We start from the raw sequence: 26,934 nt of genomic DNA, 5'->3' as shown, positions 1-26,934 counted from the left end.
AAGACTGAAGACACTATTTGCACCGTGAAGAGCTTACAAAAACTGCAACATTAGATTTTAAATGAATTTGCAGTTTATACTTATCATAGAGCCTTACCAGGCACCTGTGACACTTTTATTTTTATTGTGTTGTTTATTTGTTCTGTATTCTAGACAATATCTATCTATCTGTCTGTCTGTCTGTCTGTCTGTCTGTTTCATGTAGGGGAAAAGGACAGAAAGCTGCGTTAGCTATGACAGAAATAACAACCTGGTTCAAAGTGAACCTCAAATACATTTATATATTTAAACATTTACAGACACACAGCCACTGAAATCACCATTCAGCTTCTGTAATTCAACAGATGTCACATCACCCCACCCCCTCTTATAACCATGTCTCTTAACCCTTTACAGCCGATCGGAGCGGGCACGCTTGTCAGCTTGTCCTAGGTCACAGTTTCCTTCCACATATAGCTTTGCAAAAACTGCATAAAAATCACTTGCAGCAACAAAAACATGATATTCCAGAAACACGCTTCGCCGATCCATCAGCTGTTTGTAACACTTCCTACGTCCATCAGCGCGAACTATCACATGACCGCATGACCTGCCCGAAACCGGAAGTGACGTCATTTTGCGGAAATGTAGTTTTTTACGATCGGGGCCTTATGAGCTTGTGTTTTACTTGTTATGTGTTTTAAAAAGTTATGTTTGACTTTATGACTTTCTGTGTCGTTTCTGGGATGCTTAAGACTCATATTGCACTGCTGGAAATAGTTTATTTTGATGCATATGCTGTTATTTTGCAAATTTGCACTATAATATTTATTTTCGTTTTTCCTGCAGTATATAAAAATTGGTGTATTTCAAAAATAAAACTATGAAGACACTCAAAATAAATTTCCTGTGGTGGGAAACTAGTTTGTGTAACTTTTTTGTATTTACAGTTTTGAGGGATAAGCCTCTTAAATTTCTCTAACTAGAAATGTATGTTAAAAAAACAAAAACGATTTTCAATTTTTTTGTAGTTTATTGCACTTTTTTGCAATTTATGTAATTACTATGCACCTAATGCAGACATATTATTAAAGTTTGGGCTATAATGGTTGTATTGATGTATAGCAACTTGAAATGCTCCCAAAAATGGCTCCACAGCATGTAAAAATATAATATAAGCTCTGGCGAACTTGGTTCTATGGTAGGTCTTAAAGGGTTAAATAGTTTGCGCGTCTGACCAGTCAACAGTGGACAGCCTGCAGCAGCATGTCCCAGAGCTTGCTACAGTTGTGTTATGTTATGCTGGATTACAATCAGAGATGACAGCCTGAACAAGTACGAAGCAGATGGTGCCTAACATGGCATCAGTTACAGGTCTTACATGGAAACCTTTCTTCTTTACTTGCCCTCTGCTCCATACTGGCTTGGATCATCAGTAGGAACTTATTGTTCACTGACGTTATTACTTACCTGCACTTTTTTGTTTTTTGCTTAGTGGTGCACTGGAAAATGGATCTTAACCAGTGATAAAATATATTCTATTCTTTCTATCCTCTCATAATGTTTGTAAAACGAATCAAATATTGTGTTTGTATCTGTAAAATCAACACATTTGAGAATTATGTTAACAAGATCAAACTAAAAAAAGATTTGTTTGCTTTTGAGCTGTCAGTCATATTCTCAGAACCATGGATTACTGTTTCACAGAAAGACTCCTTGTGACAAATATTGGGTCCATTATGTTGGGTCTTGGAGTTTGCTTTTGAAAGCAGGGAGACAAAACAGGGGGGAAACCTGTTTATCAAACTAAAACAAGCTGCTCGATCACAAGCAGCTGCCAAAACGTTGTTGAAAATGCCCCAAGTGTGCAGCTGCAGCCTTGAGCTTGGACTGTTCCTCTTCAGGCTACGAAGTAATCTGATTCCCTGTCAACATAAACACAGAAACACATTTTAAAGGCTAAATAAAATTTTCACCTCGTCCACTGTTATCAGTAATGCTACATATTATTACTATAGCTCCCGGATCTAGATGAAAAAAGACTTTTAAGATCTTTAAGTCCTGTAAGATGCTTCATGCTAGGTGGCATGCTAATGTCTTGTTTGTTTTGTAGACAAAGTAGCGTATTTGCAAAAAAAAAAAAAACATTAGTTCTTCCTCTCACACCTGACAGCTATGATAAGGTTTATCCATGCCACAACCTTAAGGCTGTGCTCAACAACTGGTTTTGGAGCCTCACGGTTAGCTAAAGGTGACCATAACTGGACAAGATGATGGTGTGTGTTATGAGCTAAAACTAATCATTTTGGTTAGCAGGCTGAATTCATGATCTTCATGAGTGATGCAAATGGTGACTAACATATCTGTTAATTAATATTAATAAATAGGAAAGTAACATAATCATTTTACCAAAAGTGAAGTCTAACCTTCTTGGATGGGCTTTCTTTCTACTTTATACAATATCATCTTCTTTGTGTTGTAGTTACTTACATTCTGTGAACAGAGCAATATGCATAAATCAACAGCAGGTCAACAGGTCTGTTTATTGCAACAAATTGATAGATACCACGAGTCAGAAGTGTTATCCCATGTCAATGAGATCTTTGGGACTCTTTGATGTATCACTCTTCATTTTGTAGATTTCCTTCTTTTGTAAAGGTTGTCACACTGTCTACATCAGCATGTTGAAAGTGCAACAAAGAAAAGAAGAAAATTATTATTTTTTTTATAACTTTTAATTTATTCTACATTACACTGGCAAGAAACCGACAGAAACTGATCCAGTGTGATCATGTTCACAGGATAAGTGGGATTTCCTTAAAAAGCTATTTTCTCTAGTTTCTATGTAGCCAGAGGTTGGTTGTAACATCATATTTACAGTGCAGACATGGGAGCGGTATCAATCTGCAAACCAAACTCCTAATGCAAATGAGATTATTTCCTAGAATTTTGACCTATCCCTTTAAGTTCCAGGAACACAGAACTAAATAACAGCAGGTGCTAAGTGAGAGAAAAAAAAAAAAAAAAAAAAAAAAAATATATATATATATATATATATATATATATATATATATATATATATATATATATATATATATATAAGTGGTATTCAGGGAACAGTGATAACTTAGATTCCTTTATCATTTAGTGTAAAATGCATGTTGACAAAATAACCTGTAGATGAGAAAAGCTGGCTCTCAGTGATTGTCCAGTTTTTAACAATACACAAAGATAATAGTAATAATAGCAATATTATTATTATTATTATTATTATTATTATTATTATTAATAATAATAATAATAATAATAATAATAATAATAATAATAATAATAACAATACAAGACAAAATATATTCTACTTAATGTCATTTAGAATCACTGTGACTCATTTCTTAGAATAAAAAACAATATTTGGTTAAGATGGGGTGCTTGTTGAAGCACCAAAGAGACCTGGAAAATAAGTCAGTAGCTGCTGTTTTAAAAGGTCATGGTGGTTTTGCCTAACAGCAATAATCTCCAATATGTGAGAAGTGTAAACACATACATTTTTTTTCTGTCTAAATTACAATGTGACATTAAGCTGACCAACATTTTTAGCCAGAGTGTTATTTGACTCCAGATCCAAGTCCAGTGGGTTGAAGTGTAATTATGAAAAATCAATCAGTTTTCTCCATCTTTCACTTTTTAAAAATATAATTCAGTTGTGCTTACACTATAGCAGGAAAATTGATTGAAATTTCATTAAGAAATTAGAAGTTTGTTGAATTCATGTCACTGTGGTTTCAAAATGTACATAGTCATTTTCATTATTTAGAAATCATTTTATTAAATATCCATTCTACTTAAAAAAAATGGGAGAATTGGGATTATTATGATTACTGTGATTATAGTAGCAAATTATAAGGCTTAGTAATAAGTCATAATGGTAAGTTTTACTAACTGCCTATTCAGGAAGTCTGTTTTGTTAGTGAAATTCTAGTATTTTTTATAGCACATTTGTTAGCACTAAAAAGTATCTTTATCTTTGTAATACAGGCACACAGTCCATCCAACTTGGTTACTAAGCTTACGTTAGCTGATAAATCTTATTAATTCTGCTTCCAAAGAGTCAAGAAGGCAACAACCATAATGTTAAAAAAAGGCTTCCAAGTGTGGATTTGCTAACTGTGGATGACATATGTTCGTCTTTAATACACAGTCTGTGAATATTACTATAAAATGAAAGACGTGTGAGAAGTTTCTGCACCTTCAAAAACAATTTTGGTGACTAAAATCTTATAAGTTAAAACTTACAAAAAAAGAAAAAGACAAGTTAAAGTTAACTCAAAGGTTAGCATCCCGGGTGAATGTCCCATGTTTTATCGATCAATCCACCATTAACTGACCTCATGTGGACCTTGTTGCTCTGTATTTGACCTCACCTCACTTCCCAAAGCCAGTCTGTTAGAGAGACTGTCTGCTAGAACGGCAGGAAGTGCTGAAGGCAAATTACCAGCTATTTCAGATACACTGAACTCCCTTGCCCTCCTTGTCCAAATCTCATAAAAACTGAGATGTGAACATAAACTGTATGTTCTCATAATTCTTTGTTAACCTAATGTTAGGTTGACAGGCTTACTGAGACACCTTTCACAGAAGTGAAACAATTGAGCACTAGCTGAGCTACCTTCTGACACATTTCTGGTTTTAGAACAAAATTAGAGCCAAATAAAAGATGACTAGTAACACTTTAGTTAAATTAGAGGTAGAGATAAAACTGGCTATTGGTAATTACGCTCCTGCTGAGTCAGTTGCAAGAGAGAAAATTCAGCAGCAGCTGCTTTATGGGTATCTGGAGTATTGTCATTGGCTGAAAATACATTTGTGCCATAACTTACTGCACATTACTCGGTACATGAGTCCTCTTTTCTATTTAGCTTTAGCTGATGTAAACAAATTAAATATAATTTAAAGTAGAAAACAAATGTCAACGATAAGCTGCAATGGAACAATTTCCATACATACATAAACACTCAAAATATAAACATTTATGTATTATGTAGACTGAATGACTTCTTGATTGGGTTCTCTATTTTAGTAGAATAATGGTCTAAAGCTGGCTCTTTCAGACCACAGGTGTCAAACAATGATAGACTATGCACCCACTCACCCAGTCCTGGATAAATGGCTTTGCACTGGAACAGATGTTGTCTGGCAGCACTTTAAACAAGTCACATTTCAATATCATGAATGGAGTTGAGCAGACATTTCTTTAATTGGCATGCTGTTGTATAAGAAATAATCGGCTCATTTTAGTCAAATGAGTGATGACTAGAAAATGTGGCCTTAAAGAGTATCCATTCTGTTCTTTAGGGACTAATCTGGGAAGAATTCATATTTATTGTCTGTGTTCAGATAGACATGGATTTTCTTGTCTCACGTGTCAGGGGTATAAAAAGAGGAAGAGATGATTGATGATGCAAGTTTTTCTTTTAAGTGCCATTATGGGGCATCATTCACCACCGCTACACACCACCGTATAACCTCAAGCACAGAAAATCTTTATTCAGCCCGAGCTACCTCTATAAAGAAGACAAAATTCAATCACTTTCCTCTCTGTGAGGAAAGAGACAGGCTGGAAACAGCATGACTGTGTTTTAAAACCAGCTACTGTACAAGAGCTAAGCTGGATTCTGGTGCTCAAAAATAGCGCAACAGCAGTTTGCTTAGAAACAATGAGAGAGTATGGGTAGCTACACGGTCGATATATCATTTCTCAGTTGTTGTATCTGTAATGAGAATCTGTAGTAAACATGTTAGGCTGTTTTTGTTGCATTTAAGTTGACAATTGTGCGTTTTTTTTCTGTGCTGCATCTTATCTGTGATGATAAATTATGCATACACTCTTCTTTCACTCACATTAACTTGTCCTGCTGCATTCACTCAGTGAATAATTGAAAAAAATGATACGAGCTCTCCTATATGTAATAGCTCTGCTGCTGTAAATAAGTACAATGACTAATTGCTACACTTGTATCTAAACACTTATGTCTTCTACCAATTACAGTAGATTCATTTGAAGCTATTATGCATTACCAATCTTGTTTTGGAAGTGACTTGGGGGAACATAATTAATAATGCAAAGTTAGTGCATATGAATGTCATTTCCTAGAAATTATAATATGCCGCGAATGGATTCCTTTTTAGCAACAAGAAAATACCACGTTATTAATGAAGCTGTATTTAGCTGAAGTGTACTTTTGTCTTAGCCAAGGTCACAGGTTCAGTTTTGTCTCACTCCTAATATGCCATCTAAGATTTAGTTTCATGGCTCCAGTGTTGAATATGTGCAACATATGGACTGCTTGGTTTTAACACTGTGATACACACACATACAGTACAAATATGTCAAACACATGTGGGGCTACTGGCCTTCTGATTATCTGCTCTGGTGCCTGATAGATACAGAAAGCTATCCTTCCAAGTCATGACAATGGCAAGACCAATCTCATTCACCCTGTCACGGGGATTCCTATTCAGGACACCTTGGCATCACATTTCATCACAGTGGGCAGCTTTAAGCTTGGTTTTACAATATTTGGTAGCTAAACCTTTCCACACAGCGAGTAACAAAAAGTTCATTCAAAAGAAAAGAATCTGCAAGTGAAAAGAAATCACGAACTATAAAGCCTTAAAAAAGGATTAGACCTGGCATGCCTCTTTTGTTGTGTATGTATGCCTTCTTGCCCTGTGTCTTAAGGTCTATTAAGATACATTATGAAGCATAAAATTAGAAGCATACAATCAAAGGGACTATAATTACAACATAAGGCTTCCCTATTGTTTGAAATATCACATACAAAGTTCAATCAAGGTATACTGAACTATTATTCTCCACCATGTGATTACATATCTTTTTTGTATCCAAGCCCCCAGACCTTTGGAACATTACTAGGTACTGTATAAGGTTCAAAATTTTCCATTTGGCTAAATCTGTTGTTCAGATAACAGTAATCACCGTGGAGTCAGTATGCACATTTATTAGAAATCTCAAGATTTAATGAGCAGATGCTAAAATAAACAGTGAACCCATTCAGTCCTCAGAGGATGTAAATCTTTCTTCTATGTAATGCCTCCAGAATTTTAATGCTTGAGGAAATGTATTTCTGCATGATACGTTAGTTACTTGAACTATACAACATTTCCTTTTTGTAAGTTATTGCATCGTGTTATTTAATGAGTTTCTGCTTTGAGCTTTCCTTGCTCTTAGAGACCATCAAATCTGGCTCGAACAGTCCGGCAAACATGGTCTGTGTTGCCAGGCAATAGACAAATGTATTAATGGATTTAAGCATACCCAGACAGGCTGTAATAAATGGAAGGGCTTGCCTGGCATGACATCAGCTCAGTCTCTATGGTTCTCAGTGCTATATTCTTAAGTTCTTTCCTTAAGCCAGGCACACAGACCCAAAACGTATTGCAAATAGGGCGTTATGTAGTGTGCTCACATCTCTGTTTACACCTCAGGCAACACAACAAAAATGTTCAGCAGCTCAAGTTTTACAATCTGGTACACTTTAATAGATGTGCAAGGTAACATGAACACAACTGAAGGTGTGCTGAAAATATTTAAATGTGTTATAAATAGGTCTAGCAGCTTGGTGATCTCAGTCGAGGAATGGTGAGAGAGTGGTTTTGTCCTCTAAAGTAATGCACTGTGCTCTCATTAACTGCTTTTGTTCCTTTCTTAACTTGTCCTTGTAAATCTAATTTGACCAACTGTGACTGTTAGAGAGATGCGTTATTTATACTGGCATTTCCAACTCCAGAGACGTTCTGAATAACCAATTTCATTCAGAGGCTGTAAAATACTGGCTCTCCGTGACAGCTGTTGGCTATATGACAATAGATAGACAGGTCTATCACTCCCAGCTTGTCACATATGATGAAGACCTCTTAACATCACATTTAAATGCTCTCCTTTAAAGGTCAGTTTTCAATGTACAATTTTAATATTACGACGGTTTCTAAAATGTAACCATTTTTTTTTGTTCCATAACCTAATGAAAGAGTAAAAGTGGCAAGTGAACAAAAGATGCAACAAAATGTAAGACACAAAGCTCCAAAATACTGGAAAATTTATGACCGACTGTGCTGCCACCCCTCTGGACTCCTAATCTGGACTTTTAACACCTTAAAAGATGACAATTATTTCTTAGTGTTCAATCTTTCTTCAATACTGCTTCAGCTGGTGACAAAGTAGTGATGCTAAAGGACAAAGGATCTCTGAAAAGCCAGTAACATAAGACAGAATGACTGTATTTGACCTCCTGGGATGAGAATGGAATAACACAGTGATCCTCTTTGAGAAAAAGATTTAAAAAGCAGTGTCTTTTCCAAGATGTCCAGAGTCAAAGTATGACCGAGAAGGTGGAAACATGGTGCAGTGACTTTAAGCTGCTTATCCAGTTTAACAGCGCTGCAGAAAGCCAGTGAGGGCAACAATCAGAGAGATGCTCCTCATATAAATAAAAATGGCCACAATTTAGCTTTGTGATAGGAACATAAGATTGGACTGCTTGAGAAATAACACAAATTTTATCTGGAATGATGAATATCCACAAATAATCCAGTAATAAATGCTTTTTTGTGTAAATTTTGTACTTCTGTTGTCAGATTGAAATAACAATTTGACACAATCTAGCTGAAAATGGATTTCCAGGCAAGACAAATATCCTGTCTCCTGTGTAATTTAGTCACATTGTTCCACAAAAAAGGAAGTGGATAGAAAATAAAGTGCTATAATCTATATATTGTTACCACACGGTGTGGACAACAAATAGCAAGTACAGGAAGCTAAATAATTACAATATGGATGAAAACATGGAGGCATTTATGCTTCTAATCACAGAGGGAAATAATATATTACCAAGAATAGATGTGATGTGTGAAGCGTCTCGCTGTGCCAAAAGAAAATGTGCAGTGCGGAAAGTCATTTTTAGGAGTCAAAATGGTAAAACCAGTTTTCTTCCTAGCATATTTCACTTTATTTTGCTTTTCTTAAACACTCTGCTGACTACAGTTGTTCTGTGCTGACTAAGCTTGGACATTAAAGCTTAGTTTTAATACACAGTTTTAAAAAATCTAGCAAGATGTTCAAAGGTAATAATTTCTTGAAATTTTCCCCTTCTACTTGGTTTATATATCTTTTTTGTAAAAGCATCTGTATATTTATAGTGCAATAAGGGGAAACACTGGGACCAATAAAGCCAAAACTACTGATATCACGATGAGAGCAGAAGATACAACTCTTCGATATTTGGAATACACGCTCAATTAAAACATGAAAGGAGCAGATAATTACTTAGAGGAAGAAAAAAACCCAATGATGTCCCTTAGTGAGGCACGAATGCCTCAGGTCAGTTTTATATTTTTATAATAGGTCTAATTCTTCTCAAAATATGCTAATAAATTACAAATTCACTGAATGTTAACTCCACATATAAATAAACATGGTGTTGTAATCACACAGCAGCAGCGTAGCATCTCTTCATCTCCTCAGACTCCAAAAGCCAGTGTTTATAATCACATCAGATCCATAAATAAAAAAGGAGTTAAAGATCGTGTATTAACAAGTTTTCTCAAAAAGTAAGCTGCGAGCCACTTTATTCAACTTTAGAGGGGCCATCATTTTCTTACAGTGTCTATAGAAGAGATGTAAATGATAGCTTAAAAAGATGTATGATGTTTTGAATGTGCCCAAAGATCTGTCTATGTATATGACCAGAACACATGGGAGCTATAAAAGTCCAGTAGGATGCACCCCCAAAACAAAAGACATAAAAGTAGTCTGATTACACAAAGGATTTACTTTATTTGAACTTAAAAAGTTTGTCTTTACATATCTATCTCGCAGTTAACATCATCAAATGTTAACCAATAAGAGCACTTGGTTGTACAAGTGACTCTAAAGCATCCTGCACCCAGCTTCTTGAAAGCTATAATAACCTGTGCTTTCTGCAAAGTTCTGCCATTTCCCTACAGCAGATGGACAGTGAGCCCACAGAAAGCCAGTGAAGCATGCAGAAAGCAGGTCTCATGATACAATAGAACATGCAGCAGAGAAAAGGGGCAGCAGTGAGGGCTCAGGTTCAGCATGTGTTCAGCTATTCTCTGCTCCAGATGTGCAATCTTGCCCTTTCAGCATTTTACCTAAACCCCCTGTGTTAGAATAACAGAGCTTTCAGACCAGTGCTTGTTTATCGATACAGTCCAACACATAATAAAAATTCCCTTATAGGGGACTCTTTATCTTGTCTTTTTGCCTGTCTTTATTTTGCTAGGTTTGTCAGTGTAGTCTTGCACTGTGCAGGACAGGCTTTGTAGCGGTGCCTATTTTTGCTGGTTATTACATTTCAAAAGGACAGTTCCACCACTATGATAAATCTAAGCCTATACATTATAGTGCAATTTTTCAAGATGCATAAAATAGCAGGAAATTTGATTTAATGCTGCATGGCAAGCATTCAAGGTAATGCACCCATTTTAATACAGATAAATAGCAGTTTAAAATTATATTTTGTTGTTCTTTCTTAATTGAATGTATCTCTAAAAGCCCGCAGAGCTGCTCTCAGACGGAATCAAACTAGCCAGATCACAACAGAAAATTCTTACAAAGGATCAAGTGAGTGATGTAACATGACAGTAAAGACGTTGCCCATCCTTTGTTCTTCTAGCTGCCCTACTTTTGTCAAATGATACCAAGAGAGACTTCAGGTACTGCTGCAGTAATTCAAGCTTTTATCCACACATAAGAAGAGGAAAGGAAACACTTTGAACTCTGCATGAACAGCAAACAGATGCTAATGAACATGATGTTCTAGTACAGGCCTCTGGCAACAGGATTAAAACAATTTAAAGGGGAGTGGGGAAGAGAAGATATTCACACAAGCAAGGATGAACATTAAAAAACACTATTCTGATGATGATTCATACATGGCGTGGTTAGCAGAACCAAGAAAATGCTTTTCCTTATGAACTGTTCTCATGATAATTTGAGTTATTTTTATGTAAAAATGATTTATTTCAAATGTTACATTAGAGTTCTTTCTAAAATTGAGTTTGCAGAAAGCGTGGCACAGTTTTCCTGCAAGCAATTATTTTATGCTTTTGAGATAAATTATTGAATACATCAAAATTAAGGTTTAAGGTCTTTCCAACTTTAAAGTGCTTTGTCAGTTTCCTTTTGTCAACATTTTCCCATCAAGAGCATAATATGAGCTTTCAAATGTACCCCTGAGAATTAAATAGAAAACTCAAATTTGTTGCATCATCATGCTAGCTGTGGATGAGAACAGAATGTCCTTTAAATCTAAGCCCACCGCAAGGAGAGTTTCGTATTTATCCACCTTTTTTGCCGACATAATGTGAAGTGTCAGAGTTTTGTCTATTATTATAGCGAACTGAACATCACTGCCTCCCACCCTAGTCCCTGCATCAACAGATCCAACTGTAATTGGTTATTTAACTGGTGTAGTTTATGTGAGATGATGGATGCAATAGTGAAGGATGAGGCATAAAATTGCATATAGTGAGACAGCCAGCCAGCTAGTTCTGGTACGAAAGGTTGGAAAATGTCATAAGCTGCATCGTGGTGTAGCAATAACAAGCAGAAGCATAGTAACAAACAGACACATGAATAATGTATTTACATGTGCACACGTATGCCTCATGCACACACAAACACACACATACACTACAGTACACGCGTGCTTGTGCATGCACACAAAACAAATCTCGTCAAATAAATGCTTGATTATAATGTATGAAATGTTTCTGATCAGTCAGCTGAAAAACTAATTTCATTTTCTCATTAGGAGTTGCTGCCTGAGGCTCGTTCTCATGTCAATGTTTATTATTCTGAAAACAGAAAATTAAAATCATCAGCTTGGTCAGAATCAGAGCTGTGAATCACTATTTACGACTTAGGGAGAGAAAAAGAGGGAGAGAGTGAGAGGTGGGGGGGGGGGGGGGGGGGGGGGGGGGACGACATATGAAAGACTGGACAACAATTGAAGGAAGTCATTTCATTTTACTGAGCCAGTGGATTTATAGCCAACGTGACCTTTAGTTCTGCAGAAATTTGTTGCTTTTCAGACACTCATCATGTTTCTTATTTAACACAAGGTGCAGTGGGTTAGTGAATAGTTTCCATTTGATTAGTCAGTCGATCTTAACCAGTTAATGAATTGGTTTTAGAGCTAAAGTGATAACAGAGTAATTTTCAGTGGAGCTTTTTTTTTTCCTGTTTTCTTGAACAGCAAAAATATTCTAATTTTCAGAAAAGGCTAAAAGCATTATTTTTGTACACAATTTAACTCCAGAGAATATAGAAACAAACATGCAAGCACACATACCAAAGCAGTATGTTCAAGATACCTTATTAAACTAAACCATGAACTGTCAAGACTACAATGATAAATTAACTGCAAAGATTTTGCAGCGAAATACTGATATAATCACACATTTTCTAACTTGTTTGTAAGATTTTAATATTGATTACATCTAGATTGCAATAGACTGAATTAGGGATACAATGAGATAATGGTTGAGGCTGATATTGACTAGTTTACTAGTTTACTGCCATTAGCCTGTTTGCAAATAAAGCCTCCTTTATGCGTGCACTGCAGCCCTTAACTTTTCTAGACATTGCTTCCCTACAAAAAGCAAAAGGCAATCTGTCTTAGAGTTTATGGGAGATAAACAAGTGCAGGTATGTGGAGGAGGGTCACTGGCAAATGGGAAACAAATGAGACAAATATAACAAAGATGAAACTGATCAGAGTGGGGCCGACAATTACAAAACACAGGGACACGGAGACAAGAAATAAGACTGAAAACAGTGTAAGAGACTAATATATTAATCTGTGTGATGTCCAATATTGCAGTTTTGCACCAATGTGAGAACTGATGCAATACACAGCTGGCTTGTTGTCAGCTAACTTTGGACAACCTGATTGTTGTTGATTATGCTCGAAAACAGCTGCAAAGCACATTTATTCACACCAATGATAAACAGCTGTATCACATCAAGTTTTCATTAGCTAAATGGAAGCTAGAATAAAGCTGGACGATTTTAAAACTTTATTTTAAATGATGAAAAGTTTTTTGTTTACCTGCCACAAAAAGGGAAATGTATGTCAACAAAAATCACATAAATAAATAAAAACACAAACTTTGCTGCAGGATTTTTAAACATTTTTTTAATGAGACATGTATATCTTATGTAGAGGCTTCCTCATAGTGGGAAGATGATCACTTCCTGATAGCCTATTCAGCTTATTGCGGTGTTTTGTATCTTTTAGCGCATTGTTTTGGTTTTAGGGCTAACAGCGTCACTGTTTTGATTCATTCTCATACTTCTCATTGGATCCATATGCAGGAAGCAGCCTTTTCAGGCCTTGAAAAGCTTCTAAAAATCCACGCGCTCCTTGCCAAACAACAAATGCCAGAAAAATAAAGCTAGTGAGTAGCAAGTAGGTCTTTTAGCAGCTAAAATGACAGATATTCCCTTTAATTATATACCTAAAAAGCATAATTGGATTTAAACTCTATGTGAAAATAGTTACCATGTTAAAAATATATAAGTGCAGTTTTGGACCTCTAACATTTTGAAACTGCATATTTATAACTCCATGTTGGAGCCGTACTTCATGGATTCATACCTTCTAACCTTGGCTGGTATTTTGATCCCTTTCTTTGGATCGTCTGTACATGAAACAGGTTCCAATTTCCATTTGTGCCTAAAAGTCTGCCACAGTGATGTAAACTACTGCAATAGTTACAACATGGACCCACATTTGAAAGGCATATGGCCTCTTCTTTTCTGGATTTCAAGGTTATTTTGTCTGGGTAGAGTTAATGTGAGTGTAGGGTTATACTCCAGACACATCAAGCCTCCCAAATCCTTCTAAGTGTGAAAACATTTTGATATAATTAAAAAAAAGATCAAACAAGGTGTTTCCCCTATAGAGTTTGATTTATTTTTTATTTTTATGATTAATATGATCAAAGCACACAAACTCTATGTGCATTTTAAGCACTTTGATTACTGTTTAATTGTATAACTATGACTATGACTATTTACATGGGTGAACTGAAGGTTGTATGGCTGATACCAATTTCTACAACTATATCAGTGATATAATTGATATAGCTGACCAATTTCTAGTGTGTGGTGATTCAGGCCTGGTTGCTTAACCAATTAACCAATTCTAAATTGACTTCTTGCTGCCATTAAAAGAATCAGGCTTCTCTGCACTGTACTATCCTGCTCTGAATCTAGGTCTAGGGCCTTGTAGACTTCTTATTGATGCAAGCTCACGTCAGTCCATTACTGTGGCGTTCAGTTGTGCTTCAGGTAATAGTACATTACAATCTTACTGTAAAGATCTAGCCTTGAATAAATAATGGCATACTTGCTGTTATATTGGTTTGCTTGAAAATTGCAATATACTGTATGTACATAAAGTTTAAATATTGAATATAGTTATATAGTAATATTTTAACACCTAATTAATCAAAAAGGGCCAAAATGACTCAAATGATTCTCAAGAATTTAAAGGTTATAAGCTCTTGGCCAAATAATATTTCAAAAATAACTCTATATACCTTTGAACATCTTGCTAGATTTTTTATATAGGTTACAACAAACCTCAGATGTGAGAATGAATAATGAATAAATAAGAAATACTTTATTGATCTTGAGCAGATTTCTCTCTGCTACACAGACTCTTGTATTATATAGACTGATGGATGTCATATGAAAATTTTCTATATCTACCCTTTTCGCAATGGAGCTGAATCAGTTAGTTTGAGCTCCTCTGCCTACCCAGTAAGTGATGGTCAGGATTATTCACGGTGGATAACAGTTTGTTCGGTGACTTTGTCTACACTACAGCTTCAGAAATATTCAGTTCGCAGCCAGTCATAGACCCCAGTCTTCCTAATCAGTTTATTCAGTGTGTTGGTGTCACTAGAGCCAGTGCTGCTCCCCCGGGAGACCACAGTAAAGTTGTTACAGAATCTCAGCCTGGTCATCATTTTTGTTGGTCAAACAGTTGTTCAGTCTTTCAGCATTGTCACATGCTGCCATGTGAACACCCAGGAACTTATACTCCTCCACCCCACCAACATCCTGTCCCAAGACAGAGAGTCCTCTTTCTTCTGAAGTTGATTACCATCTCTCTGGCCTTATTCATATTCAGAACTCCACAAAATCATCCACTAGTGCTCTGTCCTCCTCTTGCCTATCACTAATATTACAGATTCAATCAGAGTTTTCCTGAAGGTGGCCTGACCTGGAGTTGTACCAGACTCCAATATGTACGGGGTGAACAGGAATAGAGATAGCATGGTCCCCTTTAGAGCTCCTGTACTGCACATTAACAAATTCAAAGGAGCGCTATCCAATTTCACATACTGTGGCATGTTTGGTATTTGGTAATCTATGAGATGGTGGAAGGGTTTACTGACATTTCCTGTGGCTTCTCTCTCCGTAACAGCAGCCGAATTGTGTTAAATACACCTGGGAAATCAAAGAAGGTAATATGTGTATTTTATCAGTAAAAAGAGAAATCTGACTCACAAGACCTCAGTTCAGATGTATCAACTGTTCTGACAATGTACCTGAGATCAGCCCAGAGACTAAAGTGCAAATCATCAGATATCTCTTTAATGTGTCTGGGTGGCAAGTGAAGAAAATTTGAAAGGGCTAGCAAAAAGCTTTGGATGTTTATGAGAGAGCAGGGTTGGGCACCACATAGGACAGTTGCTTGAGAGGACAGCTTGCTGGTTTGAAAGTCTAAGGCCAGCCTATTGTCAGAAGAACTGGACATCAGCAACACCTGTTTCAACGAGAATTCTTCAGCACATATTTGTCCACATATTTGTAAATATGGTCTTACTGCTGCCCAGAAACTAGTCCCAAACAAAGACAGCTTAAAAATGAGCTGAAAATACCAGACCACAAAAAATACCACATGTTTGCAACCATGTGGCACAGCAGAAAAACTGAGATGAACTGTTTTTTCCAATTAATAAAAAAATCTTAAGCATTGCCGGTATTGTTGATGAAGTACTGGAGCTCATCTGGATCCTCAGTTTACCCAAAAGGTAAAGATTATGGTTAAGTAACATTCGGTAAGGGGGTTTCAGAGGATTTATAAGGTAGATGGGAACATTATCTGTGCTTAATATAAAGAAATTCCCTCAAAAAAGCCAGTAAAGTCCTCCATAGCTGTCTCCTGATGTGACTGTTACGCAGCATATCAGATGCATATCAGATGAATGAAGGAGGAAGCTTGAAACCTGGAGCACCTTTGGGATGCCCTCAAGGCAGCCTTCTATTCCATATCTGATAACTCCATAAGCAAATTCTATGACTGTTTGCCAACTATTCTCCAGAGTAAAGGAAGCCATATTAACTTTTTATTTAAACTCTAATGAAAACAAATGGACAGATTTTTCATTTGTTAGTGTTTTTCTTGACTATATTTCTTGACTATAATTGTATTAATCATAATAAGTAACAAAACCTAGAAATTTAATTGTTAATGACTGGCAAAAATATATATAAATAATGAAAACATTTCAAAATCAATTCATATATTTCAGAAGCAGTTAGGTGAATGGCAGACCCTCATTGTTACCATGAGATTTTGTTGTTATAAATGTGAGGACTTTCCAACTTCATCACTTGATTCTGCCAGAGTAGCTTTACATGGTTTGCAGTTTAAAATAACCGTTAATCTTTGTTTGCATATATTTCTTATCTTTGTGCAGCTTCTCAGTGATTTTAGTTCCTTCCCCTTTTCATTTAAACTTACTTTTGTGTGATTGGCTGCCCTCTGCAAACAAAAGACTTAAAAGGTAGTTGAGTGAGGTCTGTATCTGTGTGCCTCGGATTATATTAAAAATCTTCATTCTCAATTCATTTCACTTCAGGGCAGCACGGTAGCACAGTGGTTAGCAGTGTTGCCTCACAACAAGAAGATCCTGAGTTTGATTCCACCATCTGAATGGGGCCGTTCTGTGTTAGCATGGATTCTCTCCGGGGACTCTGACTTCCTTCCACAGTCCAAAGACATGCAATTAGTGGGGTTGGGTTAATTGATGTATTCTAAATGGGCCAAAGGTGTCAGTGTGAGTGCTTTCTGTATTTGCCCTGCGTCAGATTGGCATGTTTTCCAGGGTATATACAGCACCTATGGTAGCTAATCAAATTGTATGTACACTGACTTATTATTTGAAACTTTAGCTATGTTTAACCTGAGCAACTACACTGTAACAGTATATAGCCGATAAAAAATAATGTATTTTAGATTCTCAGCCTGAACTTTTACCAATTCCTAAAATGTGGTTATATACTATGGTATATGCAGAGGGTATTTCACTAAAATTTGATTTGTAGAGGATTCTTTGTATTGAGGTGCAGCCAGCCATACCTTGCTATAAACAGACCTTATTCCATATCACAAAAACATGTGTCCTGACCTTTCCACCAGAACCTTTCATTTATTTTCTAATATAGTTCCCCCTGTGACTTACTCTGTTCTATAGTCATAGAAAAGGTCAAAGCAAGCACTCATGTCTGATGTCTCCCTGCAGAATTAGCTGTGTCACCTTTAATTTCTTCAAACTTTTTCATATAATAGTATATGTTCAATATTCACGGCGTATTAAGCATGGTGAATGTTCCATATTCTTTCTGTGAATGTGAAAATATGAAGCAAATAATAACTAAGCATCTTAATTTCGATGTTTCTCCCATCTGCTGAATCCAGCTGCTCAGTATAAAAGGAATTTCTTGAGGTTTAACTGCTATGCTGCTGTAAGATAATTGAAAAGCTTTAGCCTACAAATATGTAAAAACATACAAATATTGAGATCTGTAGCATTGTAGACTTTGAATGCAGCAAAGAAAAATCATTCTCTATTCCTAAAAACAGACACGAAAGAAGTCGAGAAGGGTGTATCTTTTATCCCAACCCCATTCATCCAAAACACAGACGTTTCTTTAATAACCAAAAAAAAAGGATGAAGGGATGTGATTTTCCATTAATCAACAATGGCAGAGCAAGCTCATTTGTATTGTTCCGGGGTGCAATTCTGAATTTAGGACATTGTGAAGAAATGACCCCCTTACGCCTGTGAACAGCTTTGAGAGGAAAGGAGGGGGAGGGGCTTGTCAAACCAATGTTGATTGATGATGCTGCCTGAGATTATGAACACAGAATTAGCACATTAGGACTTCTATGATAAATAGACGACCAAGACCAGCTAGTCCCCAAATCACCTCAAAGAGCAGTTTGACTAACTGACTGCACCACCAGTTTAAGCTGATTTCATTGGTCACTTTTGCGTTTGCACTGAAGCTCCTACTCAGCTGTCTGTCAACAATATGATCTGAATTACAAAATTACAAAATGTAGAGACACAATTTATCTGTTTCAGCTGAAGTAAAAATTTTGTTAGGAAGACGGTTCAGATTAGCGTCCAACTTAGCTGGTTACTAAGCTGGATGCAAAGACAGTAGATAGACAGCCACTGTAAAGTCACCCATTCATTTGTGAAGTACCACTACAAACACCTTGCATTGTGTGTTTTTGTCAACACCATCTTGGTGTATCAAAATCCGATGTGGTGAGCTTATCTGACACTATGTTCACTAGCTAAAGACTCGTGATTAACAAGTCATTTTTCAATGAGCATATCTGAAATAATCGTCTTTTCTGACTCTTGAAATGACCGTGATTTACAAAATGGACTTAACAAATTGGTTTTACCCAATAACCTGAAACCAGATAATTGTTTATTGAAGTTATAAAGCAAGGGTTTATGTTGCACTGATAGGCCCCTGCTGGCCACTAAAAGGAACCTATTTCTTGCCTTCATTTATCAGACCTGAAAGCTATGTCTACCATTTATAATTGTAATCTAATAGTATCAAGCATTAGCCAGTGAAGTGGTGAAACTCTTCTGGCTAGAAATGATCATAGGTCAAGGTTGGAGCCAAAACTAGGAACTACATTAAAAGGTCATTCAGTTCATGAGTGGGGTGGCTGTGACACAGGAGGTAGATCAGGTCATCTACTAACCAGAAGGTAGGTGGTCTGCATGCAAAGTATACTTTGGCAAGATACTTAACACTGAGTTGCTCCCGATGCATTCATCACAGAGTGTGTGGGTGTGTGTGTGTGTGAATGTTAAGAAATAGAAAGCACTCAGATGTAGAAAAATAGTATATGTAAAGTGCTTTGAGTGCTATAAGAATCAGCCCATTTACAATGAAGGGAGCTTTGGTGGATTTTAGCGATCAAAACCAATCATGATGTCTTTTCTCTCGCTAATCTTCGCTTGCCTCCGAACAAAAACCAATTGTTAGCCATTTTACAATGGGTCATATTGCATAGCTATGTTGGATGGCTTATCTTACATTTAACTTTATATTTATTTATTTTTACCTTTTCTTTTATAACTGTAACCCCTGATATCTGCTCATTTTCTCATCCACCTTCATGTCAGCTAAACTCCCAACTGCTATCTTTACTCTGATTATGATATGTACAAACATCTCTTTCTCTAATTCTATCGTCTGACAGGTTCTCATTTTCTCAATACTCAAGTATTTTTCTTCTTTAATGAGGCTACCGCAAAAACTGATGAATGTCTCCAGCTCCTCTGATGATGGTATTGGCGGTGAATGCATTAAACAACAGTAATGCTGTCTATACTACAGCGTGTACAATCACTGTGTACTATACAATCTACTGCTGTTTTCATACATATGGAGTGATGATCAACATTTTATTCACATCAAGTGGACTTTCTGACAGTAAAATTAGCTGAATTCTGTGTTTTTTCTGTGCTGTATTTTGTAATCTAACAGTTTCCACCTCGTGTTAGTTTGTTGTTGTGTTAGTATGCAGTCAAGCTTTTCAGCATTTCTACTGTCCCTTGGATTTTCTGTTTCTTTGTATCTTTGTGTTTCTTTGTTTCCTCATATGTCTAATTCTTTCCTTGTGCATGACCTAAAGCACACGTAAAGCTCTATAATAATAAACTGGTAGTAATAACATTTAGTTATGAGTATGATTGCACTTATTATTGATTATTTCAGCGATGTGTGGTTGGCTGCGAATATGAACTTTTTAAAGCATTTTTTGAGTGTGTTGGAATATTGGTTAAGATGGTTTTCTCTCCATCAGCTATATGATGAATATGGCTTTGTTTCTGTCTACTCTGCTGTCATCAATAGGCCTGCTGTAAACTTACCTGAAACACAGTCCAAAGCAAACACAGAAAAGGCTTTATGAGGGGAGAAGGAGCTATTTCAGTGTGCATAACTGGCTGCACACCTACACCTGATACCGCAGATATTAGGGTGGAAACCTTTCAAAGCATGAACTGGGTGTTTTTCAGCAGTTTCTTTTCGTCTGTGTTCAGCTGTAGATATGAATTTATTTGAAAATCTAAACAACCTACGACTTTCTTTTTGTAAATGTATAATCATAATCTCCTATTGACAGTATGTGAATAAAACCTTTGTCTAAACTAGAGGGTCTCTTTGTAAAATGAAGCTTAAAGTATTTCCATGGTAGATCTGCTTTCTTTGGCTGACTGCACTGTTGAATCACACAATACTAACCACACTGACTTCTATTACCATTCTCCAGCTTGCTTCTCTTTACTAATTTTGCCCTTTGTTGACAGCTTGAGTGCAGAAAAACCACAATGTTATACATTCACAAAAGGTGTGAAATCTGATATCAATAAAATTTCGACTACATGGATTTATCCGCCTTTTGATGTTTTCATAGGAGCTGATTCTGACATGGCAGAGGCGTAGAGGAAGAAGACTGAGGAGAGTTATTTAGTGCATGATGTGTTGAATCAGATAGAGAAACTTGTATGAAAAAGCCACTTAGACACCACTGAGCAAACACGCAGTGATCCAGTGTTTGAGCTTGTGGACTAAACGAGCAAACAAATACCATGTTAGCTGAAAACTTTCCAAAGCTACACAACATCACACAATTTTTCTTCATAGCAACAAAAATGCAACTCTTCATTTAGGCTCGCTGAAGATCCATGCAAACTGCTGCTCTTTTAAGACAGGGCAGCATTTTGGCCATAACTAAAAAAAGCCAAACAACTAAAATATTCATCGGTATCATCGTTCATGCATTCATTTATTCATAGAACTTTATTAATCCCGAAGGAAATTCATGCATTATGTAATATAATACATATCAAAACAACGACTCGCCTTGAATTTTAGTACAAGTGCCAATGTTTTCATAATAATTATTTTGATGAAATTTCCTTTACTTTGTATTCAGGTGGCTAATATTGTTGTTTCATGTAAAATATATGGATTGTCACAAGATTTGAGGGAGTTATTCATTAAACTGGTTTAGTCACTTTTAGATGTTATAAGAGTAGATTTTGATCTGAGGGATTTTCTTTCCTTTACTCCTCCACTCTGCCATATTACTGCCCATAGAATTTACTTGCAGGCTATGCTGGCATTAACATTAATATAATTTCCTTAAATAGAGAAAACAGCAATTCATATTGCCAGCCTGACACTAATAAAATATTTAGAAATTTTTTGAAAACATATTGAAAATCTAGAAAATGATCACCTGTAGTGTAAATCTGAAGCGCAGTGAGTTTTGCTGCATGTATGTGCAGCAAAACTCACGCTCATAATAAACAATAGGCAGCATGGCCTTTTAGGACTAAAATGACTGTAGGTAATAATGTGTTGAGGGTAAGTGAAGACCTCTGGCACCCAGCGAGACCCCCAGCTCTGCTTCTTCCCTCTCCTTTAGCTGGCCCCTTCTCTCTCTGCAGGCACTGAACAAAGAGAGGACCCAAACAATGGATCACTCTAAGAGTTGAATGGCTTTGCGGGTCAAGCACTAACCCCCTCCCTCTCCCTGTTTGACAGAAACACAACCCACACTTGTTCTGCTGAAGAGAGGCTGACCCTCCCGGCAAAGAAATAATGAACACTGTCTGGGCATTAAACTGATAAAACTACGGGGACTGGAATCAGTTTGGCAGACAAATCACCTCTAATGGCGTGAGGCTGGAGCCTGTCTTCTGTCCTGTCTCTCTCCTCTTCATTACAAGTCTACTGTACACTGTCCAGGCATCCATATAGTCATGTTAAGCTGCTCAACAGAGTTCATAGCTCAGGACGTGACCTTAAAGAGCAGCTGTCCACTCTTTTTCTTCAGGCATCACTCGTTTTTTACATTTACTTCATTTTCTGTTTTCAATCTTGGTTGCTTGTAATGGTGTTGCAAACAAAGAGGCCATCATATGCAGTCAACTGGAAATGTGTTTGGGGAGTTATTTGCTAGGCAAATTGACTGATCAACTGCCACAGAAGCCTCTGTTGATAAATAAAAGCTCCGCCTATCACATCTCTCGCAGCATCAGGGTTCAACCCAGACATTTGCATGTTTCATAGTCAAATTTGTTAAAAATACGTTTGCAAATCATTTCTAGAATTTATTGTGCACCTTCTTCCTGGAGTTTCACAGCAGCTGGCAGGTTGTAAATCACATCACAGAAAGATGAAGAATTTCTTTTCAACTGCCTTCCTGTGCATGTCTGAACCATCATGTTCAGTTGTTGTATGGATTCAAAAACACAGTCAGGCATCTGGTGCTGTAAGGTTAAGGAATTGTTTTAATGTTATAAATTATGTGCAAATGCAATTAGATCCAGGTCTGTTCATAGCCCCGGCAAGGTACGATAAGATAAAACTTAATTATCCCCATAGGGACGATGGGTAAGATCATCATCATTTACTGATGCCTCCCTCCTCCGCTTCTTCTTCCTACACTTTAACTTTGCTCCTTCTTAGCTCTAACGCCTGTATGGTGTATCAACTGCATTTGAGCTCCTGTCATATTTGTATATGGCAGCCATGACACTTCTGCGGAGCTCAAACGGTGGTTTTAAAGCTCCCTGTCTGCATGGGCAGCTGAGGTCTGGAGGCATCCAAGCTGTTCAGTCTTTCACCTTCGCTCGCGGCCCCTCCCCCAGGTCAGCGGCCATACATTAGATCAAGCTAGGCCTCAAAGGGTCAAGCAACCAGTGCCAATCATTCCACAGTGCACGATACGCAGGAGGGCAAAAAAAACTATAAGCCTTTATAAAAAATATTATCTCTTTATCATTTGGTAGTCAGTATGTTTTCCCTGATATAGTATTTATCCCTTATTTGCAATAATGTCACGAGTTGAGATGCCAAATTTAATCTGCCTTCAAAATCTACTACTAGTAAAGAACTGTGTTAGAATTTTAATGTTATATGTGCAATTTCCTGAAAAATCTCCCATATAAAAATAGAACTGTTTTTACATGCTGTACAGGTATTTCTGTTTAATGTAAGCAGTTTAAATAATTCATAATGGCTATTTTATACTATTTCCCAATTTAATGTAAATTAGCAGTCATTTAAAAGTGTTCAATAAAAATAAAAATAGTAATAGTAATATTAAAATGGCAACAACAGTGTGACAGACATGTATACACCCTTTTCTTTTTTAACCCTGTTCTTTCCAAGCTCCTTACAATAATAACAACATGGTGTTTCTGACTGCTCTCTGTGTATCTATGCCTGCATATACTCCAGACTGCACTGTAAGGAAACTCTATGGCTCATTTGCCTCTGCTCCTGCACCCTGAGAATTGACTGTGTAAAAGAATCATCCTCAGCTTGAATCTATTATCACCTGATCCTGTACTGTTGCAAGTCTGCCAGGTCCACGGATAGAACAGTCTCACGTTTAACCCTTTCCTCTCTGCTGGATGGCATTCTCTTTCCCTGACTATTACCAAGAGTAAATGTTTTTCTTCACCCTCTCCAATGAGTAATTTTTGGTGTCGAACTTGTCTCTAACCTTTTCCTACCCCCTTTTGTTTGGCTTTTGTTTGGCAACAGCTGTTATCATGGATTTCTTTTTCTTTTTTTTTTTTGGTCAGCTGTGATTGCTTCGGGCAAAACAGGAGCAGATGGTGTTTTGCTATGCATGAATGGAGCGTTAGAGGAGTTGGACTGAATAGGCCAAGTTTTGAATGGTGTCTACACAGCACCTGCCTCTTGTAGCAGCAGGGACATCCTAGTGGCATGATCTGTCTTGGCTTTGCTGCCATCGTAAGGGATGAAAGAAAGAAACAGAGGGGGAACCTTGTTGGGTACCGTCCATATTTATTGATTTTCCTGCAAGTCGTGGCATAATGTGGTGTACAGTCAGTTTGAGTTAATTGGATGTGACACAGCATGCACGTGTAATCTATCACTCTAGTCTCCTGGTACACTTTATCAGTTTTGTTGCCATAGAAACATGTTGGCTCTGTAATAGCCTATATTAACAGGCTAAGTAAGTTGCAATAAAAGGCAATTTCAGAGTTGGGATCCTCTGCTGAACACAAAGCCTATAAAATACTGATGAAATAAATCGGAAAGTGGCAGCAGGGGGAGAGCGAGCTGGATTTTTATATTCTTAAACTAAACAAAGTCCAAATAAAAAGAAACTGCTATCATTTCCATGCAATGCAGGGACATCTGTCAACCTCTGGGGCATGATGATCTGTCACAATAAAAAAAAAGAAGCTTTTTCAAATCACTGACAGCTTGCTGAGCTTTTTTTTTTAGAGCAACTGTATAATTCAACTGAGGATAAATGCTCCAGATGCATTTGGTCTGCAAAACACTGACAATGCACAATAACAAACTGAGCTAACCATAATAATCTGAAACAAACCAGTCCCTAACTCATATTTTCACTGATGTTACTGTTATAAACAGTTTTTCTTTGGACTTTCGATGTTTATTCCATGACCTTTATTACGTTGACTGTAAGGTAGTAGTGGCTTTCTTATCTGCTTTCCATTTCTGCTTAAGCTACACTCAAATACATGGTGTTTAAACATTGTTTAAACATTAGATAACAGCAGATTGTGATCTGTTTCAATATTCTATTTATTATGATCACATACAGTTAATCATTTACTGTTGTGGGGAAAGAGGATTATTCATTACTAGCACCAAGTCACCAGAGTACAGACCAGTGATGTGCGTTTTTCTTTTGGTGCATGCTAACATGGAGGTATCAGATCTGTGACAGCGTACCAGTGCACAAGCTGACAGAGGTCACAAGACTGGCAGATCAGACTTACCTTAACAGAATTCAACAAAAGCAGGGGATAAGCCTAATGGCTGAATCACTCGGTCTCCAAGGCAACATCATTGTGCTGAATTCCGTGGATGGAAAATGTGTGTACACATGCATGTTTCTTGTGCAAACGTGTTTGCGAAAGATCAGAAAGATGGAAAGGGAGCAAAAGAGTATAAATCTAAATATTTATGCATGGATCAAGTTTTCTGCAGCCTGATAAATTTATAATTGTTATATTTGTTATATTATATTTCCCCTAAAATTCATAAAAATAATATTTTAAAATTAAATCAAAGTGCTAAATTAACTGACTAAATCAGAAAGGTTGCAAAGGGTATCATAATATTTACACTAAGCCTATTGAATATTCTATTAACTTTGCTAAGAGTCTTTGTCTGTGGTGCTCCTTCAGTCTGGCAGGTCAAAAGTTCTCTAAACAAGCGTTACCATTGGTCAGGGATGTCAGCAGTCCGGCAGACTAACAGAGCAGCCAGCAGCCCCTTCCAAACAAAGTTCACTATTCATCTCAAAGGTCAATAGTTCTCTCTGTGAAGCTCATCAACGCAAGGTCAAGAATTCTTTAAATGTAGTCAGCCATTTCACTGGAGGTCTGATTCCTCCTAGTAAACAAAGCTTGACATTGGACTTGTAGAGGCAGATGTCTCTGCACTCTACTGGATCAGGTCTTATTAGGGAAAAAAAGGGTTGTTTTTCCTCCTTTTTCTTTAGGAGACAATGTTTAGGTTGCCGTATCATAGTGGCAGGTTCTGCATCTGCGACCAGACTGTGCGAGTGACTGCAGCGTGGGTCTTATGGTCAGATGGTCAGTGTCAGCAGGGCTTTTGTTAAGCTCATATTGTATCTGTGCAGTGAACGGGAAAATAACAAAAGAGCAAAATAAATCATTAAAATACAGAATCCCTTAGCTTCCACATCTGACTCCTTAGTCATCCTTGGCACTCTGCCCACCAACTGACCTCAGTGGGGAAGAAGGGGACAATTAGGTCACTTCATGACTGCATTACTCAAATGACATATTAATGTCATACTGCCCTTCATGCATTTCATCAGCCTTAGTTAATGATGAGGACAGGAAGAAAGAACTGCATAAGTTATTGACTGCTTCATTCTGTGATCATATCATATTGCACCGAGGAAACAAATGATCTTATGGATACAAGGCTGATGCATAAGGCAGGTGAATACATTTATTTATTCACCTATTCAGATGAAGCCAGCCTTCATGATCCGGGGATGTATAGCAGTGTATTATTCTTCTAAATTATGTGTGTGTGTATAATGGTGTTTTGAAAATATCTGTAACCTTTTTATTGCACAGTCCCATAACTCCAACCCTGGCTATGAGATATTTGTACACACAGTGACCGCAGTACTGAGGGGTTATGGAATAACAAGAAGCTCCATGCATTATTAATGGGCTCTGCTGTGAATCTGTTCAGAATAATAACAGCGATTTCCCAGAGCCTCATTACTGTGTGTTTTTAAAGCATGTGTTTGGTATCCATGGACACCCGCTCTCACATTCTCTTCTTCCCCCTGTATTGAGATTCAGGTCATGCACGGCACTTGCTGTTTTTAATTTTCATTTCATCATAAGCACTTTAAGACTGTTGCCAGTGCTTATTTGCAGTTTTCCTGCAGACCTCTTCACTCAGGCTTCTGACAGGACAGATGCTGCAATTAATCACGGCAG

The sequence above is a fragment of the Rhamphochromis sp. 'chilingali' genome (genome assembly GCF_963969265.1).
Source record: "Rhamphochromis sp. 'chilingali' genome assembly, chromosome: 6".
NCBI classification, from domain to species: Eukaryota; Metazoa; Chordata; class Actinopteri; order Cichliformes; family Cichlidae; genus Rhamphochromis; species Rhamphochromis sp. 'chilingali'.
Note: the sequence above shows the minus strand (reverse complement) of the source record.